At 38.8% G+C, this 19705-nt stretch overlaps 2 non-coding genes across 2 annotated transcripts; one reads left to right on the top strand and one right to left on the bottom strand.

The window, feature by feature from the left end:
• Window positions 1–9702: 9702 nt before the first annotated feature.
• LOC129401351 (U6 spliceosomal RNA) lies at window positions 9703–9810 on the bottom strand. The gene has a single exon (XR_008628281.1). It is a non-coding gene; the product is annotated as a U6 spliceosomal RNA (small nuclear RNA).
• Window positions 9811–14499: 4689 nt separating this feature from the next.
• Window positions 14500–14601, top strand: LOC129401412 (U6 spliceosomal RNA). Its single transcript, XR_008628328.1, has one exon. It is a non-coding gene; the product is annotated as a U6 spliceosomal RNA (small nuclear RNA).
• Window positions 14602–19705: the final 5104 nt, after the last annotated feature.

Raw genomic sequence — 19705 nt, 5'->3', positions numbered from 1 at the left:
AATTGAGGTCTTCTTTAGTACAAGAATGTCTAAGCAAGAGTTTTAAGTCAGGTGACCTAAGGATAAAGTCCCAGAGTTTTCCCCACATTCCCTAATTTGCAGAGGTCACTCATTTATTTAATGCCAATTGACATGGCACATGCTTTTCCTAGGCAGCACTGATATGTCAGATGTCTCTGCTGTGTATTTTCTCAAGTCCTAAGGAATGGTGATGTATTGAACAAAACCCATCTTGCCGTGATTTGTCCACTCTGTAGAGCTTTGGTGACGGTATTTTGCCATAAAACAACAGACATCAGGTTCCTAATGTTCTGCTTAATATGTCCAACCACTAATTCGAATATCCTTTTTGAACTGTAAGCACAAGAGGCACCAAATTTATATACATGTAAATTAACCAAGATTTTGAACCATCAGACATGACTTACAAGAAAAAAGGGGAGAATGGTAATTATTACTCATGATCACAAACTCATACTCTTCCCCAAAAGATCTCCTACCGTCTTTCTTCTTAAATAGAGGACACCACAGGTGATGGCTTAAGGAGCCCAGAGCCGCACCCAGTGATTCTCAAGCCTGCAGTGTTATGGTCAGGCCTGGGGGTGCTGGAGGACCATCTAGGGTCATACCAAGGGGTGCTTAAAGAGGCTGTGAAGTGCCAGGGATCAACCAAGGATCTTGTCTATGTTCCAAAGAGGGAGCGCTCTTTTTCCCCAACCTCTCCTTTGTGCACCCTGGCCTTCTATCCTTGCCTTCTAGTTGCCATTATGTGTCAATATTGAAATCATATACAGATTCTATAGGAATTAGGGATGTGAACAAGGACAAATCAGGAAACCTCTCTCAGCTTGTGCCAAACCCAGTGGTACGTGATGAACCGTGGGTTAAAGGATATCCAACCGAACCAGTCAAGAAACTGGCTTGTGGGGCTGGAGTAATAGTACAGCAGTAGGGTGTTTGCATTGCACGTTGCCAACCCAGGTTCAATTCCCAGCATCCCATATGGTCCCCTGAGCACCACCAGGAGTAATTCCTGAGTGCAGAGCCAGGAGTAACCCCTGAGCATTGGTAGGTATGATCCCTCCCCAAAAAGAAAAAAAGAAACTGGCTTGTGCCAGTTGCATGTGATTAACTTCTTTGAGGACTAAAGCTCCCTTGGGAAGGGCCAGAGCTCAGATTTCATTTTCTCCTCCCTAGAACTGGGCCTGGTGAGCAAGAAACACTTAGTAAATGATAGCTGAATAAGAGAAGGAACGTAAACATGTCTCTGAGAGGAAACAGAGGGCAGAGTATCCAGCCCTCTGAGGAAAACTTAAACCTGGGGAAGGCTTCATTTCCTTGGCTGAATCTGAATTCAGATGTATCCCAAAAGATCCCTACTTTCCTCTGCTGAATATCATTCTGAGAAAAGCATGTATTCCAAAGTTCTCCCTGGGGCCTTGAGTTCTAGGATCCTAAATAAGTTGCTTTCAGATGCAAAACAGGACTTAGAGCCTAGATCAGGGATCAATTCTCAACTTCTTCAGTCCCTGTTAATTGTCTTAATTCAACCAGTTATTAAAACAGGCTCACCACATATAGTGGTGAATGAACTCCAATCTAATGGATGAATATCCCCAACACTAAAGGCTCTTGTTCTCTAAGTCATTTTATCATGCACATATGGTAAATGAAAATGATATCTACTACTACTGATCCAAAGAGCTCTGTAGCCTGATGGGTACTTCAGGGACATTGTACTCAATTGGACTCATTTAATGCAGACTTAACCCTTCACTAGTTTTGATGACTTGGGCAGACTGGGGAAACTCTAATCTTCTCAAAACTTTTATTTCTTTGTGGAATAAAGTTAACTATGGAAGGTTGAAAAGAACTCCTTTTTTAAGGGTATTCAACATATACTCCAATAATGAGGATTTATTTTGCTCTAAAGATACAGAGGTTAGTAAAAAGGGGGCAAAAAGATTTATATTAAGACTTTTAAGGTCACTCTAGAAACTGTAGTTAACCAGTAGCAGAACTTTGATGACCATGAGGAAAGAGGCAAACAGGAGAAAAGTGGAAAGACTCAAGAGAAATTATAGAAAAAGCATAGTCAGGAGTTGGTGAAGTCTCCGACAGGATTAAAGAGAAACCAATGATTCTAGAGAGTTGCCAAGGAACCTTCCTTCTAGCATCATGAAAACAATGACCTGTATCCGAAGAAACAACTTCCCAGAACCATATGCTTCCCATGCATTTTCCACTCTGTCAGCTCTGTAGATGATGCTTGAATAAGATTGTTTAAGTAAAATTTCTGACTTGCCAGCTGTGTGGATATCAGTTTCCTGTGCTGTGCTGGAAGGAGAAGAACAGGAACAGGTTTTCATGGGAGCTGAGGAAGGAATCATGAGCCCCATTCTGGCCTATGGGCCCCAAGAGCTCCAGGAGTCACCCCAGGGGCATGCCAGAAGAACAGCTGTGTTGCATACATCTGGACTCGAGGGGAGACCTGGGATAAATGTTGTGAGTCCGTCTCATTTTCAGAATTTTACTGCTACATTCTGGGGAAAATCAGAGAGGAAATAATAAACATACCTTTTGAAAAAACAAATTGTAGGAAGTTAAATATGTTCATAAAATATTAAGAAGTTTTTACACAGGCTGTTACTGTTTTCTATTGACATTCCAAAGGTCATATGGCAACCAGAAGCTCTATGGGGTTTTTACTTTATGTAACATCTCCCAAATTCTGGCAGCAGCAAAAATACACATCAGGATCATGTTTTAAAATCATGACGGGCCTGAATTTTATTGGTGTTCAAAATCTTTCACAAAACCACAGATAATTGCTTGTGTGTGTGTGTGTGTGTGTGTATGATTTTGAAGTGGTTAGATATCATATAGACCAAACATCAGGACAACTATTTCTTAAAAAACTTTGGAAAATATAATCAGGAAGAAACATTCCAAGTAATTATTTTAAGACCTAAGGGTTATGGTAAGTGACTACAATGACTTAGTTAATTAATAAGATTTCTCAATCACTGGAAACATTGGCAACACATCTGTATCTACTTCCAAATCCACACTTTCTCTTTTTGAACCTAAAATGATAATGTGAGGACCAGAGAAATAGTGTAGGTGTTAAGGCAAATGCCTTGCATTGTAGCTGATCCTGATTAAAGCCCTTGTTTCACAGGGTCCCAAGAACATCACTGAGTGTGGCCTACTGGTCACTGAGCACTGGCTGGGGTAGCCTGGAGGCCCAGGCAGCATCTGAACCTCACGTCCTTAAATGGAATCTCTAGCCAAGTTGGTCAAGTGTCAATTTGGTCCTGAGCCCCGAGAGGACTGCTTGGGAGCCCCCACCACCACCACCACCAAATTTGGTAACATATGGAATTGAAATTATTTACATAATAAATTTGAAAATTTTATACATAAAATGTTACATAAAATGAAAGTTTTAATACATATATATTAGGACTGGAAATGTAGTAAAGTGGGTAGGATGCTTCCCTTGCACATGGCCAACCCAGGTTTGATCTCCAGCACTCCATGAGGTCCCTCAAGCAACAACAGGAGTGACCCTTGGGCAGAGTCAGGGGAGTTCCCAAGAGCAGCTGTGTGTGGCCAAAAAACAATAACAACAACAAACATTCTATATGAATGAGTCAAATAATGAGACATTTGACTTCAAACTAATTCTTACTTACTATTTGAGCATGTTTCCCTCTATTACTCTGTATCACTAATCTTCTTGAAGATGAGTGAAACTCAGAGGACATAATAAAAACAAAAAGAAATGTAGGTGTGTATTTCTGTGTTTAAATGCACACATACTAACTTAACTACTGACAAGCACAGAAATCATACAGGATGATATTAATATAATAGTCAAGGTTGACTGAAGAGATAGTACAGTGGGTAGAGCACTTGCCTTGCATGTCGTCAACTTATGTTTGATCCCTGACACTCCATATGGTTCTCAGAACCTTGCCAGGAGAGTGATTCCTGAGCTCAATGTTAGGAGTAAGCTCTGAGTACCTCGGGGTATGACTCCCCCACCCACAACCCCCAAAAATTGTTAAGAAAAAAAAATCTGCTAGGAATCAATGGACAAATATATTTAGAAAAAGACCTATGACCCACTGTAAGAGTACATTTTGAGTACTCAGATTCTTACAATTATTTTGAAATATGTTTAAACCAAACTGCACCAGATTTAAACTCCCAAACTCAAGATGTCTCCTACTTAATTTTGCTGTGAGCCATGTAGCAATGATCCCTGCAGAGATAGGAAAGTAATTTTCTGGTCACTACCATCCAGGTTGCACCCCATCACAGCAAAGGTTTTTGAGACTCTTCCAACCTAATAAACAATACCAATTTTATTTCAAAAGCAACATTTATTTAGCAGAAATGGGTGATAGAAGCAGGGGACTGAAGCACAAATCACCAATAGAAAATAGAGAAGGTCGGCAGGACACAGATTCAACAGGAAAAGACTCAGGGGTCTACATATCCAAGGAGTGAAGACAGCTGCCATTTCTCTAAGCAACTAACATCCCATGTGCATGTGAAAAGTCAGAACAGCCAGTGACATGGATAAGGGCTTGCAATGCTAAAGTGATAATAGAATCAAATCACTGTCACTGTAGCATTGTCGTCGTCCCATTGCTCAGCGATTTGCTCAAGTGGGCACTAGTAAGTCTCCATTGTGGGACTTGTTGTTACTGTTTTTGGCATATCGAATATGCCATGGGTAGCTTGCCAGGTTCTGCCCTGCGGGCGGCCTACTGTTGGTATCTTGCCGGGCTCTCTGAGAGGGACAGAGGAATCAAACCTGGGTCAGCCACATGCAAGGCAAAATGCCCTACATATTAGGTAACTGCTCAATAACTGCTAGAGTTCTAAGAGATGGAGCCAAACAAAAAGTAGTCCAAAGATTATGATTCTGATTATTGGTGGGAGAATGGTGAACCAGCTAGCACAGTGGAGGAAGAGGGAACTGGGAGCCTGGGAGATGAATCCAACCAGAGCTTCTCCTGACTGTGTACTGAAGGTGAAACTTAGCTATTTAGTTGACAAAATCAGAACACTAATAGGATCATTTCCTTGAGGTTCTCCAGAGAGTAATTGAATTAATTCTTTCTCCTTGCCTCCTTGCAAAGATCACGGGGTGAGAGCTGTTAGGATCACTTCTGAGAATGAGGGTGTCATAGATGAAGCTCACTGGCCTCATGCTTGACTGGAGCAATTCCTAAACCACTGAACCATATTCCAAGTCGCTTGAAAAGATTTAAAATAATACTTGCCTAAAAAATAAGCACATAATAAGTGTCAGAGACTGTGAGTTCTGTAGTAATTTTTCTTCTAATTGTTACTGTTGTGCACCCTTCCCCATGAGTTACTAGAAAGCAAGAAGCAATTGTAAAAGTTTGCTAACTTGCTCAATGCCTACCATAAAGGAAGAGTGACTGGATTATTTGAAATGGTCTTTTTTCTTCACTTCTGTTAATTGAACCCTAAGAAAATCTATGAAACTGCTTTTGCTGTTCCAATATGGTACACTTTAGAGATAAGCAAAACATTTGATACACAGGTACTTTTCACCATACCTGGCCTAAGCTAAATAAAGGGTTCAAGGTGAAAAAACTAAGTCCCGCTCTCAGACTCTTAGAACAAATTTTGTGACAGCCTGTGAGACTCAGGAAGTGTAGGTAGAAGAGAAAGCACAGCCTGAGCTGATGCTTGTATGACCAACAAGGTCTCTTTCAGTCCCACATACATCATGAAATACACCAAGAAAAATTCTCTTGGACATACCTTGAATTCTCTCCAATACTTTCTAGTTGAAACACAAGGAGAACAAATCAAGATTTTAGGACAGAGTTATCCTTAGCTTTTCAAAGGTAGGAGCCACTTTACTTTTATAAAAGACCTACATTAACACTTGCTAATACCACCACCTAAGAAAATCAAAGGGGATCTCCAACACAGGAAAAAAGCAAAACTTACATTCAGCCTTGGTACAGATGTTATAAAGGCAAGCACTTTCACTCCAAGTGTTTTCACTGAATCTACTTTTGGCAGATGTGCATACATCATAACATTCCTGCTTTAACTATAAGTTAGTGCTGTTTTAGATTTTGTGTACTATAAGGTATGATTTCATAGTTCTTTGGGAGGGGTCTGGGAATGCTCAAACATTTCCCCATATAAATCAATAGCTATTGCTTCTTCTTTACATTTTTTTTTTGTGTTGGGAAGATTTCATAGACAATTTAATAGGTAACTACTTCAAGTAGTGAGTGAAACCTATATTCATTAATTCTAATTTTCAATTCAATTTTACTTATTGTTTACATGAATTCTTTAATGCTATTTTCCCATTGTATTGAAGACTTCCTTTGGTGTTCCCCCACAGGCGGAGGAAATAAGATGTATCTATGATCAAATATGCTATTTCATGGCTACGATTTTCCTGTATAGGATTGTTTCCATAGAACAATGATCTAACTACAGCTGACTCATGCCATGATGTTTCCTCCACTAACTTTAAAAAGGTAAATATTCCTGGATAGATTTTTTTGGTTAAATATTTTAACTAATAGAAATCATTTACCTATTCTATAAATTTATAATTATGACACAAAGAAATAATTTTTAGTCCTGGAAAACTCACCTATATATGACAAAAAAAAAACTTAAAAATAAAAGTTGAAATTAAATGATAAAATTTGATGTCCTGATCTGAAATTATGGGCTGGAGTGATAGCACAGCGGGTAGGGCATTTGCCTAGCATGCGGCTGATTCTGGTATTTAATAGTGATTAAATTATAACTGTTAACTATATCCTATTCTGTCATATAAAAATGGTTGACTCATTGTAGGGATGCAGCTTGGCTTAGTAAAACCTGTAGTAAAACCATAATACCAGATTTTGTGTTATTTTGTCTGATATCACAGTACAACTGCTTTTGAACCCTATTATTTATTATTAATTTATTTTATCAATTGAATAGTTATATTTATTGAGTATTTACTGTATGCCAAGGAGGTTTGCTACTCTTAAAGGTGTAGAAAAACTTGAGTTAGCAAGGAGAATTTAGTTCCGAAATCACTGATACAAATTTCATGGGAAAACAAAGATTCTCTTGAATTCAAACTTGGGAAATAGTAGTCAAAGCAAAAACATTGGCAAATACTGTATGTGCCATGAGAACAAAGAAAGGTTTTCCATAATAAAAACATTTTTCATTTATCAGTCATGCATTAAGTTATGAGATATAAAAATATGTTGCTTTATTAACCCCCCTCAAAGTTGGATGAGCTATAGAAATGATTGTTCCCATGTTACATGTAAGAAAAGTATGTGGTGCCATTTTCTCAAGGCTACATGGCTCTTAAGTGATAGTTTGGATTTCAACATAGACTGTAAGCTGAATTCTGTGTTCCTAAATTCTATTCTCAGTAAATCTGGGTTAATAAAAGAGGTTTTTATAGCACATTGAATTCCCAGGAAATAAAGAAGTCCATCTGGTTTAAAGGATGTTGGAAAACCAGTAGTGTTCAGAAGTTTTCTATCAGCATGGACCATTTGGAAATTCCATAAGGTTGTGGAAATAGCACTTGCATAAGAACTAAGGGTGGTGCAATGCATCTCAGGAATACTGGTGACTGTAATGTTTAACACATGGAAAAGTTGGGTGGCCCAGAAAGAAAGCATTGTTTAAGAAGAAAAGAAGAAGGCACATAATTCCTAAGCTCTGTTTCATCTCGATTTTCACCATTCCATAACATTGTTTCATCCTTCAAAAATCTAATTAGAGAATTACTTTCTCCAATTTTTTTTTTCCAGGAACCTTCCATTAGGCATCTCCATTCCCCATCTAAGTAATTAAATATGAAAACATTCTCATTTTTTTCAGTTCTTGAGAAAGGAATTTGGTGGCATAGAGGGTATGAGGCAGCTGTAGAAGCAACAGGTATTTCATGAATAATAACTATACCCCATTTCTAGAATTTCATTTTTCAGGATGGCTTAATACTCATATCTTTATGGATTGTATCATTTGAAGAAGACTTGCATTTTGTCTCTTTTGATTATCTTTATTATAGATTTTTAATAAAGTCAATAAAAACTATTTCTCATCTGAGAAGAAAACGAAAGCATTCCCAACCATTAAAAAAGTGGGAAGCTATATTTATCTAAAACAAGCAGGAAACTGACAATCCTGGAATTATACCCACAAGTTTGCTTGTGGGTATAATCAGGGCCAGAACTAGGAGGTTCAGGGGGCCTGTTTGAGTGAATACTCAAGGACAGAATGATAGAGATAAAGATTTATAGAAACGTTTTAGGTTGAGAATTTTCCTCCCTACTACTAGACTATGCAATGAACTTGAGAGTTTGGGGACATCTTATTGCTATTGTTACCACTCTCTTCCTCCTTTTCAGTCAGAGCTACAATCAGCAAAGAGACAAGTGTGAAAAACGAAGAGTATGGCTCTGAAGATTGCCTTCCCATTCCACTCATAAGAAGTTACTTAGAGATGCTCTTGTGTCTTCCTCAGAGTCTTAAATAAGTAGATCTAGATTTTTTTAAAAATGTACTACTATACCATAGAGCACATATTGGACCCTATAGTGAGCACAGTGGACTAGAGAAGACAAGAATGAGTCACAAGGATGAGTCAAGTACCAGAATCTGCTCACCTTCCTAAGATCTGTGTCAAGCCTTGATGCCTGTACTTAGAACAAATGCTGCCACAAGTTCTGTTGGAGTTCTGTTAGTTAAGCTTATCTGCATATCCATAGTGAATACACTGTGATCAATATAGATCCAGGCCATATACATCCTAAAATTTCTGGCACATTTCATTTTAGGATTTGTATTACTGACTTACGGCCTCACTTGGGCCTTTGACTCTCTGTAGATAACTATAGATAAAATAATAGCAAGTACCAGGGACCACTAATAACACTAACTACGGCTATTTACTTATTCTTTCTTGACTAACACTGTTTGATTCTGGACACATGAGGCATGTTCTATTATCCCCATTTTACCTATATTGAAACTGAAGCTCAGAAAGGTGAGGAACACATGAAAGTTGCACAGATTCAAGGTGAGTAAGTCATGGTTCTGAAGACAATCTGTCAAATAATCTGGCCCACACTCTAGTAGAACTGCACACAGTCTTTCCCAGACTGGTTTCCAGTTGTCAGAGGTTCTGCTCAGAGCCTGACAGTGATGTCTCTTGGAAGCTGAGTAGGGACTGCTCTTAGTATGAGTACCTCTCCAGCCCACCCACACTTCAGTAATGGCAGAGAAGCACTCTGAGTTCCCAGTTCTTAATCTAGAACTACGATTTCAGCAGAATTAAAGTGTTATGAACATATTAGAGAAAGGAGTTTCCTAAAATTCTGAAATTATATTATTTTAGTTCATTGTTAATATGAACAGCTTTACTATCTTACAAAAACAATCTAGTACAATTACCACAGGCAAAATACTTCTCTTTGATTGAACTAACAGTATGCAGTGAGGTGAGGTGAGTAATTTCTTCTTCTTCTTCTTTTTTGCTTTTGGGTCACACCCAGCAATGCTCAGGGGTTACTCTTGGCTCTGCACTCAGAAATTACTCCTGATGATGTTCAGGGGACAATATGAGATGTCAGGGATTGAACCCAGATGAGCCGTGTGCAAGGCAAATGCCCTCCCTGCTGGACTATCTCTCCGTGTCATCCTTGTGCAGGAGCCATGCTAATCTTCTCTGTATCGTTCCAATTTTAGTGTATGTGCTGCCGAAGTGAGCACTTCACTATCTCTCTGGTCCGACTCCCCCAGATAAAGATTGCTCACGAGTCACAGAAACTATACCTCAAAATCTTTGGATTCATAAACAAATCACCTTTCTTTTCCTGGTTGGATAAATTCTCTTCTGTTGAGTGTAAGTAGGTCAAGGTTTTGGCTTCTAGAGTTCATGGAATATATTTCTGAAAACCCACTCATTTTTATCAGTCATCTTTTCTCAAAACTTCTCAAAAACTAAACTAAGACATGAACCTGGCTTGAATACAACATATTGCATTATTATTGGGGACAGTGCTGAGAAAGCCCAACCGATGATCTCCAATATCCGTGTGTCACCTGCTGTGTGTTTCTAAGTCATGCCATTATGAATAAACTACTGCCAGGAGTGTCTCAGATAAAGTGTCAAAAATGTCTGATTTAATTGTTAGCATAAGGATTTAAGATGCTGTTTTTCCCCCCCAGTGTTAACACCTCTCATTGATTCTGGAGCATTTCCATTTGTTGTTTAACAGAAACAGCCTCTTTGGTATTTATAGCCCTATCATTCTAGAAGGGAATCATTTGCAATTTGCACTTTCAATTTTGACTCCTAGACTTCTCTTTCTTTAAATACCCTTTAGCTGGGTGTCAGACTGCAATTCAATGAGTACTTTGTAAGCTGTAGGGAGCAATTTTTATCCCCATAAGCAAATGTTTTGTAAGGACCCCATAATTCTTCACTAATTTAATTTTAAACTATAAGCCCTAGTTAGTACTAACTTTTATAGTAAGGGGTTATGGGTACATTTGTGAATTTGTACATCATGTGCATATACCTGCATGCTGCAATGAAATCAGATGGCAGATTGCACTATATAAAGATAAGTGCAATAAAATATACATACATATGTATATGTACATATGTGTATTCCATTCCACATGCTTTTAAATGATATAATGTCAGTCTCAAGATGTAGACTGTTTCCTTCTCTTAAACTTTCCTTTGTAAACTTTTTAATCAATAAAATGTACTACAAATAATGCTGCATGACATATGAGGTTATGTCATAGAAGTTGAAATATTTATATATGTGTGTGTACAGTTTCTTCCCTCCCTCCCTCCCTCCCTCCCTCCCTCCCTCCCTCCCTCCCTCCCTCCCTCTCTTCCTTCCTTCCTTTCTTCCTTCCTTCCTTCCTTCCTTCCTTCCTTCCTTCCTTCCTTCCTTCCTTCCTTCCTTCCTTCCTTCCTTCCTTCCTTCCTTCCTTCCTTCCTTCCTTCCTTCCTTTTATCTCCTTCTCTCTGCTGCTCTTGAAATTCAGTCACTATGTTAGCAAGAATCCCTGACTCCTTGGACAGTCCAGAAATGAATGAAGGTTCTGGCCAAAAATTCTAATTAAACAGTAACAATAACTTACTGCTTACTTTGTGAGACCCTGGCCAAAACAAATCTATATGTCACAGCCATAGACATTGAGAGATAATAAATGATTCATTTTAAACCATTTCATTGTGGAGAGATTTATTATGCAGCAACAGGTAACTGTTGTCTGCCTTCCAGGGCAACTAGCTGTGTCTCTTCCTGCCCAGAGGTGAGACACTGTGGCCCTCAGGATGTACTTCACAGTGCTTATTCTCTCCAGTGCTTGTTGTTTCCAGGGTTGGTTCTGCTGAGTCATCACAGACATTGTGAAAGAAGTGAGTTGTTCTCTACTCTCTCCTAACACACAATTAAATAGCACTCCTTTGGCAGTTACACCCATGAACCACCTGCACCACCATGTAAGCTCATCTACTGGCCTTGTTCATAAATAAATCTTGAAAGAAATCAACTAGCTGCAAAATTTCTTGGACATCTGTTCCTGCCTGGGACACCCAGGGCACCCTTGGAGAGGAATGGGCCAGTGCCCACCCAAACAAATCCCAGTGGCTACTAGTTCCCAGACTCCAATGTCACTATAATGCCTCTGGCTAGACTCCATCAGCTCAGACCTGAGCCTCACAGAAAAGTTAACCTGCAGAAAACTCAGGTACTGGGGTCCCTGTGACGGGGACTTCCTTGGGGTCAGGATAGTCTGCCTCCTCCCACTCCCTATATTTCTGGAAGCCCCAGAAGTGATGCTCACACCCCAAAGATGCCACTGAGTTAAAAATTTAACTCCAGGTGAACAGCCCAGTTAAAATTTCTGGACTTCCTAGAGTGACACCTCTAACCTACAATACTGGCAACACAGTAGTAGCACAGCAAATTGAGTGGGATGGAACATAAAAGCCAACCAATCTCAGCTAACAAAACATTAACACCGTTAATACAGAAGTCTTAACTTGTAACAACATTTTAGTAATCCCTCAGCCAAGCACTTAAGGTCTCCATAGTGACATACAATTTTCACTAATTTTCTTCTGAGAACGTACTTTTTGATCATTCTGTTAGCAATTATTTGGTAACAAGCAATATAAAATAAATTATTGTGGGCCTGCTACAGGGGCGGGCTTGAGGAGAAGTTGGGGAAAATGGAGGCAATGATAGAGGGAAGGTGATCATGTTTGTGGGATTAGTGTTGAAATATTAAACGCCTGTTGCAAATAACTGTGAACAACTTTGTAAACAACATGCTTAAATAAAGTGTGGGAATTTTTTTTTTATATATGTAGGCCTTACCTATTTCACATAAGTTCTAAATACATTAACAGAATTTTTTTAATGGCATTTACATAATGACAGGTAAGGCATGATTAAAACCATAACAAGATCCAAGTACAACATGAAATTTAGCACAATATATCTTAGATTCCGGAGTTGAAAACTTAAGTAAATGAAAATAGGCATTTTGTTATCTTTCATTAAATGATTTTAACTTTATCATTTACATAGGTTATTTAACTTTATTATTTACATAGGTTGCAGAGAGTGTCTTTCCCGCCCCCCCCCCACCTAGCTCTCTTCACTGGGGCCCCTTGGAGGGGGCAGGTTTCAGTTTCCCTCCCTACTCCAAGCAGACCCCCATAGCCGAAGACCTCCAGAGCCCAGCCACAGCCATGCTCAAAGCCCCTCTCCACACATTCGGACAAGCCTCAGGCATGAAAGAACTGGCAGAGGAACCCAGGTGTGTAGGACCCGGGGTTGAGACCTCCAAGCCTGCCCAGATAGGGACTGGGCCTCTTCCGCCCAGATTCCCCATTTTCCAGTAGCTAGACAGTCATACCCAGGAACTACCCCTGGCACTGTGTAATCCCACCAACAGCCAACATCCAGAGACTATAAAACCAAGCTCCCAGAAGCATGTGCTCACTTTGCTGTCGAGTGACATCTTATAGCCTACTTCTCCCTCTGGGAGAAACTGGCAAACTACCGAGAGTTTCCTGCCCAAATGGGAGAGCCTGGCAAACTCCCCGTGGCGTATTCATATGCCAAAACCAGTAACAATGATGAGTCTCATTTTCCTGACTCTGAAAGAGTCTCCAATGTGGCACTGTGGGGAAGGATGAGTAAAGAGAGGCTTCTAAAATCTCAGGGTTAGGACGAATGAGACGTTACTGAGACTGCACGAGAAAATTGACAATCAACAGGATGATGATGATGATGATGATGATGATGATGATTTACATAGGTTAAATTCATATAGAAATCACAAATTGGCTTTTACTGATTTATTTTCTGATAATTCTATTTGCCATTTAAGTTTTGTTAGAGCAAAATGGAGTAAAATTGTGATGTGCCTAAGAAGACAGGCTGGGGTTGAGAGGGAAGCTGGGGACATGGTGGAAGGTCACACTGATTGTATTGAACACTATATGCCTAAAACAACTGTTTTCTGAACAACTTTGTAATCATGGTGTTTTAATAAAATAAATTAAAAATAAATAAAAGTTGTTAATTTTGCCCGGGGGGGTGAAGAGCACTTTAAATGGAATGCAAACCCAAGAAACGAGCAGGAAGTTTCAGCAGTGAAGAAATCACAATATCAAGGACAAAGAAAAGACTTGGGCAATAGTTTCTCATCAGAAGAGAGAGGTAATTGTAGAGCATAGAAAACTAAGCATGGAAAGCATATCTGCACAAGGACAAAATAATCAAACCTAGGAACATTAGAAATTAGGATAAACTAAAGGCAGAAAGGGAAGACTTCTAAGAAATCTTTAGGTAACTTGGAGATCTACAAATTAGACCTGATGAAGAGCTAAAAGCTACAAAATTCACAAACATTTCCAAGTTACTTCAGAGTTCATATAGAATATGAATTCTTTTGGGACAAAAATTTGTCTAGTCTTCCCCTTTCATGGAGCTCAGTGAATTTTTAAGAGGAGTGAAGTTATAAAAAGCATCTTCACTCAAAGACAGATGAACTGGCTATTCACCTCAGGCAAACTGGGGATTTTGCTGACCACTGTAGTGCAAGCTATACTGCAGACTGACTCCTTACTCAAGGGGATATTTCTGAAAAGACTTCACTAGGCTCCAAGCTGGGTACAGTTTCACTAAATATTTGTTGGTGCTTCATGTCTCCAAAACCCAAGCCAGTGAGTCAATTTGTCAAAAAAGGCGAGAAGCACTGCTGGAGCTCAGACTCCTAGCAAAACTTCCAACAGTCCTGCTGTGAAAATGCATGGCTAACTGGAAAGCAATCTTGACATTCAATTGATTTCTTTATTGCTTTGAAAAAAACACTGATCGTGTCTTCATGTAATCTTCTTGTTAAAATCTTGCTTTGGTAGTGCTCACTATCAAAGCACATGTGCTAAATTTGGAACCATGTAGATTATCATGGTCCCTGGGCAAGGATGACACTCAGGTTAGCAAAGTGTTCCATACTTTTCAGAGACAACAACACTGAAATCAAGAGACACAAACTTTAACGACAAAACTTAGAAAGGTGCCTGTCAAGAGGACAGGTTGGGGTGGAGGTGGGGGTAGATATTAAGGAAACCTGGGAAAATTGGGGGAGGGAGACTGACATTGGTAGTGGGATTGGTACTACGATATTGTATGCATAAAATTCAGCTATAAATAACTTTGTAAATCATTGTGCTTTAATTAAAAAATGAAAAAATTCAATGAAAAATAATTTTAGTAGTCTCTTAAGTTCTTTGTGAATTGTTGGCAGTTTTCATCATAATGATGACTGAGAAAAGCAAATAGTCAACTCCTAGTATATGTTTACTAAGTTCCTCAAAGTCTTTATGTGGGCAAGGTGAAAGTCTCATATAGTCAAACTAGAGCTACCTTGAATGGAGAAAAACTGCACCTGTATTGTGCATACACATACCTCAAACAAGTAAATAAATCAAATAGGAGTATAGAATCAAAAATGTTTTCATTCATCTAAGACCATATATAGAGAGTAACATTTTTGGAAACAACCTCCCAAATGCCCTTTAGAATAAAATTAGGGTCTATGTTTGGCTGTTTTCAAAGTTAAATATCAAAGTTATTTTTGTAAGGCAATAGCTAAATTTCGGCTAATTGGTAGGTTTAGACCTAAGATTAATTTAGTGTTAGTATCGGGGTCTGCATTTGGGTTATGGTTAGAGAAGGTTTTGTAATAGGGTTAGGTTTTATGTTGAGGTATTTTAAAAGTTAAAATATCGATGTTATTTGTAGGCTGATTGTTAATTTTAGGCTAACTGATAGTTATCGACTTAGGTTCAGGTTAGGTTAGTGCGGAATTAGGTTAAGGTTAGCATTGGCATCAGAGTTGGGTTTGTTAGATATTATACTTTAGGTTTCACTGTTTAAATTTAAATGACAATGTTATTATAGGAGAGATTGTCAAATTTAGGGTAATGAAAAATTCAAACAAACAACCTTAGCATAGAGTTAAGGTTAGGGCTAGAAATGAAGTTAGGTTTTGAACATAATGATGAAGGACAATATATGTCTGCTTTTAGTTCACTGTATCATTGTATCACTGTCATCCCATTGCTCATTGATTTGCTTGAGTGGGCACCAGTAATCTCTCCATTGTGAGACTTGTTACTGTTTTTGGCATGTCAAATACACCCCAGGTAGTTTGCCAGGCTCTGCCATGCGGGCTGGATACTCTCAGTAGCTTTCCAGACTCTCGGAGAGGGACAGAGGAATCAAACTCTGGTCAGCCTCATGCAAGGCAAACGCCCTACCCACTGTGATATCGTTCCACCCCGCCTGTTTTTATTTAAATGCCAAAATTATTTATAGAGCAATGGTGAATTTTATGTTATTTTGTAGGTTTAGACCTAAGCTAACGTTAATGTAGGGTCAAGGTTAAGGTTTGTATTGGGGTGAGGGTTAAGTATTTTTCCATCTTCCCTTGCCCTAATTAATTCAGAATCAGGGTAAGGGAATAAACAGTGCTTTATATAACCCTGGATAGGCAATCCAAAAAGATTACATAATGTTCTTCCTGATAGGTGAAATGTCCTTCTTTCTTGTTCTCTAATGAGAGAACATCCAACTATCCTTGTGGGATATTTTTATCTTTTTTTAATTGAATCACCATGAATTACAAAGATTTTCATGACTGAATTTCAGACATAGAATGTTCTAGCACTGGTTCCTCTGACAATGTTCTCAATTTCCCTCCCAACCCTCAGCCTGCCTCTGTGATTCATTGCAGACACTTTTCCCCTCCCCTAGTTGTCCTGGTTTTCCCTTCCCTTACTGTCCCCTCATGCCTTCCCAGTGCCAAGCTTTCTACTGAAGACCATGTACCCTGCTTTTCATTTCGATTGCCATTATGTATTTGCTTGTAGCCCTCCACAAGGTGTTCCTTATATCCCTCATATGAGAATATTATTCTGAGTCTGATCCCCTCCCTCTGGTTTATTTCACTCAACATGATACTCTCCAGATGCATCAACATTGCAGCAAATTGCATTTTATCTTTTCTTAAGTCTTCATAATATTTCATTGTGCATATGTACCCACAGTTTCATTATCCGGTCATCTGTTCATAGGAATTTTTTCCATATTTTGTACTAATTAGAAAAGATATTTGCACTCCTATGTATACTGCAACACTATATACCATAGCCAAAATATGTATTCAACTATATTTGAATTAAATAAAAATCTCTATCTAGTTTTAGTTTAATAAATAAAGGTTCTCCTTGGAAAGCATATGTGTAATTAAGTCATTCCTTTTCTTGAGATGGTAATATCAAAATTTTTAAGACCTCAAAATACCAAGGAAAAACATTTGCCATATTTTAAGAAGTAAAAAAGTTATATTTTTATTTATAAATAACTTTTTAATATTACGCCCCCAAGACATAACTAACAACTCAGTAGGAAACATGAAAGATTGTTGTGAAGAAGCAATTTATACAGAATAATATGTATCCATTAACATTCTAAGGATTAAATACATTCACTGTAAACATGTATGGAACTAGAAGAAATCATGTTAAATGAAGTAAGCCAGAAGAAGAAAGACAAACACAGGATGATATCACTTATGAGTGATATATGGGATAACTAGACGGGGGAATGCAGTGTTTGAAAGGGAGAATGCTTAGATCATGCCTGGCTCCAGAGCAAAAGGAGGAGAAGGCAGAAAAGAAAAGCGACCAAGGAGAAAAGAAAAGTTAGGCAAGACACAAAGAGGAGCAGGGGCTAAGGGGTGCCAAGTACATGGGTTATGGAGAAGAGTAAGCACAAATATGCAAACCACAGAGTCAACAACAATGAAAACAAGAGATTCGAACTTCAATAAGCAAACTTAAAAAGGAGTCTGACATCTTCAAAGATGCAACACCACTGACCAAGAGAGTGGAATCAAATATTTACAAATGTGACTACATTAAACTAATATTTCTGCACCTCAAAGAAACAGTGACCAAGATACAAAGATAGCCCATGGAATGGGAAAAACTAATCACCCAATGTACATCTGATAAGGGGATAATGTCAAAAATATACAAGGTACTGGTAGAACTTTATAAGAAAAAAATATAGAACCCTATCAATAAATGGGGAGAAAAAATGAACAGAAACTTCCTCAAAGAAGAAATTTGAATTGCCAAAAGGCTAAGGAAAAGATGTTCAATACGATTAATTATCAGAGAGCTGCAAATCAAAACAACAGTGAGCTACCACCTCACTCCACAAAGACCAACACACATATAAATGAACAAGAACAACCAGTGTTCGTATGGGTGTCGGGGGAGAAAGGGATCCTAATTCATTGCTGGTGAGAATGCCAACGGGCCCAGTCTTTTAGAAAACAATATAGACATTCCTCAAAAAAAAAGATATTGAACTTCCATTTGACCCAGTTATGCCATTTCTGGGAATATACTCTGGGGGTCAAAAAACACACAGCAGAAACACCACCTGCAGGTCTATGTTCATTGTAACACCATTCACAATAACCAGAATCTGGAAACAACCAGAGTGACTGAGAACAGACAAATGGATAAACGATGGTACAGCTACACAATAGAATACTACACAGCTATTATGAAAAATGAGGTCATGAAATTTGCTATAAATGGATGGGGTTGGAGATTGCTGAGTGAATGAGAGAGAGAGGGGGGTAGATATAGAATGACCACATTCATGTGTGGGATATTAAAAAGAACAGTATGAAATTGATATTCAAGGCCAGGGAAAATGGGCCCAGAGGACCGATCAATGGTGGTCAGTGGTGTGGGAGATGGAGAGAAGTTAAGATAGAGGAGAGTCCATTATGACCACACTAGTTGGAAATGATCGCTTTGGAGAAGAACAGTGTTGAAAGCAGGTAAAGAGATATAAATGATAACCATTCAGCATCTGTATTGAAAACCATGATGTCTGAAATGAGAGCAAGAAAGAGAAAGAGAGAGAGGAGAGGTACCTGGCATAGAGGCAGGCTATGGTGGGGGTGGCTTGAAGGGGTGGGAGGGAAACTGGGGTCACTGGTGCTGGGAAATTACTGGTGTTACAAAGTACTAGGTTTATACACTATAGGTTAAACCATAATTGAGAATGATTTTCATTTCTGAAAATATGTCAATGCTTAGTAAGATATAAAATTCACCTACATTTTGATTCTATAATACTACTTTTTGCACAAACAACCAAATGCAAGGCTTACTGAGAAGGAATTCCTAGGGTATACATTAAAAAGTTTAAATAAATGTATGTACATGGTATATGACTGACTGTCTTCTCAAGTACGTATGAATAGTTAGTGTAAAAATTTTTGTAAAAGATTAAAACCAGATACAGAATCCATCAACAGGCTTAAAAATTATATAATAATAAAATACTAAAGATTATTTAGAAAATCATTGGATCGGTTTGAGAGTGTGTGACAATCTCATAAGTAAATGAAGTGAAGTGTGGAATAGTGTATCTAGTATGGCTCTTTAACCTAAACAAAGAATAACTAAATATTCCTTTTATACTTATCTTAAGGTGAGGCAGGTATAAGTACCTGCAATACCCTCCTCACTGTATGATATATAAGAAACCTACAGTCAGCTGTGCTTTGGAGAAAGTCTAGGTGATCACATTTTTTAGACTAAAGCATTGATTTTTTTATTAAAATACTAATGAGAGACCGCCGAGATGTGATCTCGGGAGCCGCACGCATGTGCGGCCTCTCCGCAGCTGCACAAGTGTGAATCCAGACCAAGAAAAACTCTTTCAGCATGGGCAACTCCTCGCAGAATGTCTCCAGCCTGAGAACTAAGCCTCGGCCCCGTGCCCGCCCAGAAGGGGAAAGGTATTTCTCTCTCTCGCCTCTTTCTCTCCGGGGATGAAGGGCGCGGTGTCCGCCATATTAAGACGACCACAGATTGGGTTTTCAAGCCTGCAGTGATCCAATATCTGGAAGAAATCTCCCTGGACTTTGTGTCAAAGTACAGAAATTCAAAACCGCGCGGCCGCTATTGCGGCCGCGCAACCTTATTTGTCTTCACAGTAGGTCTGAATCTAGTGGGGTACTCCAAACA

The sequence above is a fragment of the Sorex araneus genome, chromosome 1 (assembly GCF_027595985.1).
Source record: "Sorex araneus isolate mSorAra2 chromosome 1, mSorAra2.pri, whole genome shotgun sequence".
Taxonomy (NCBI): Eukaryota; Metazoa; Chordata; class Mammalia; order Eulipotyphla; family Soricidae; genus Sorex; species Sorex araneus.
This window is presented reverse-complemented; position numbering and strand designations above follow the sequence as displayed.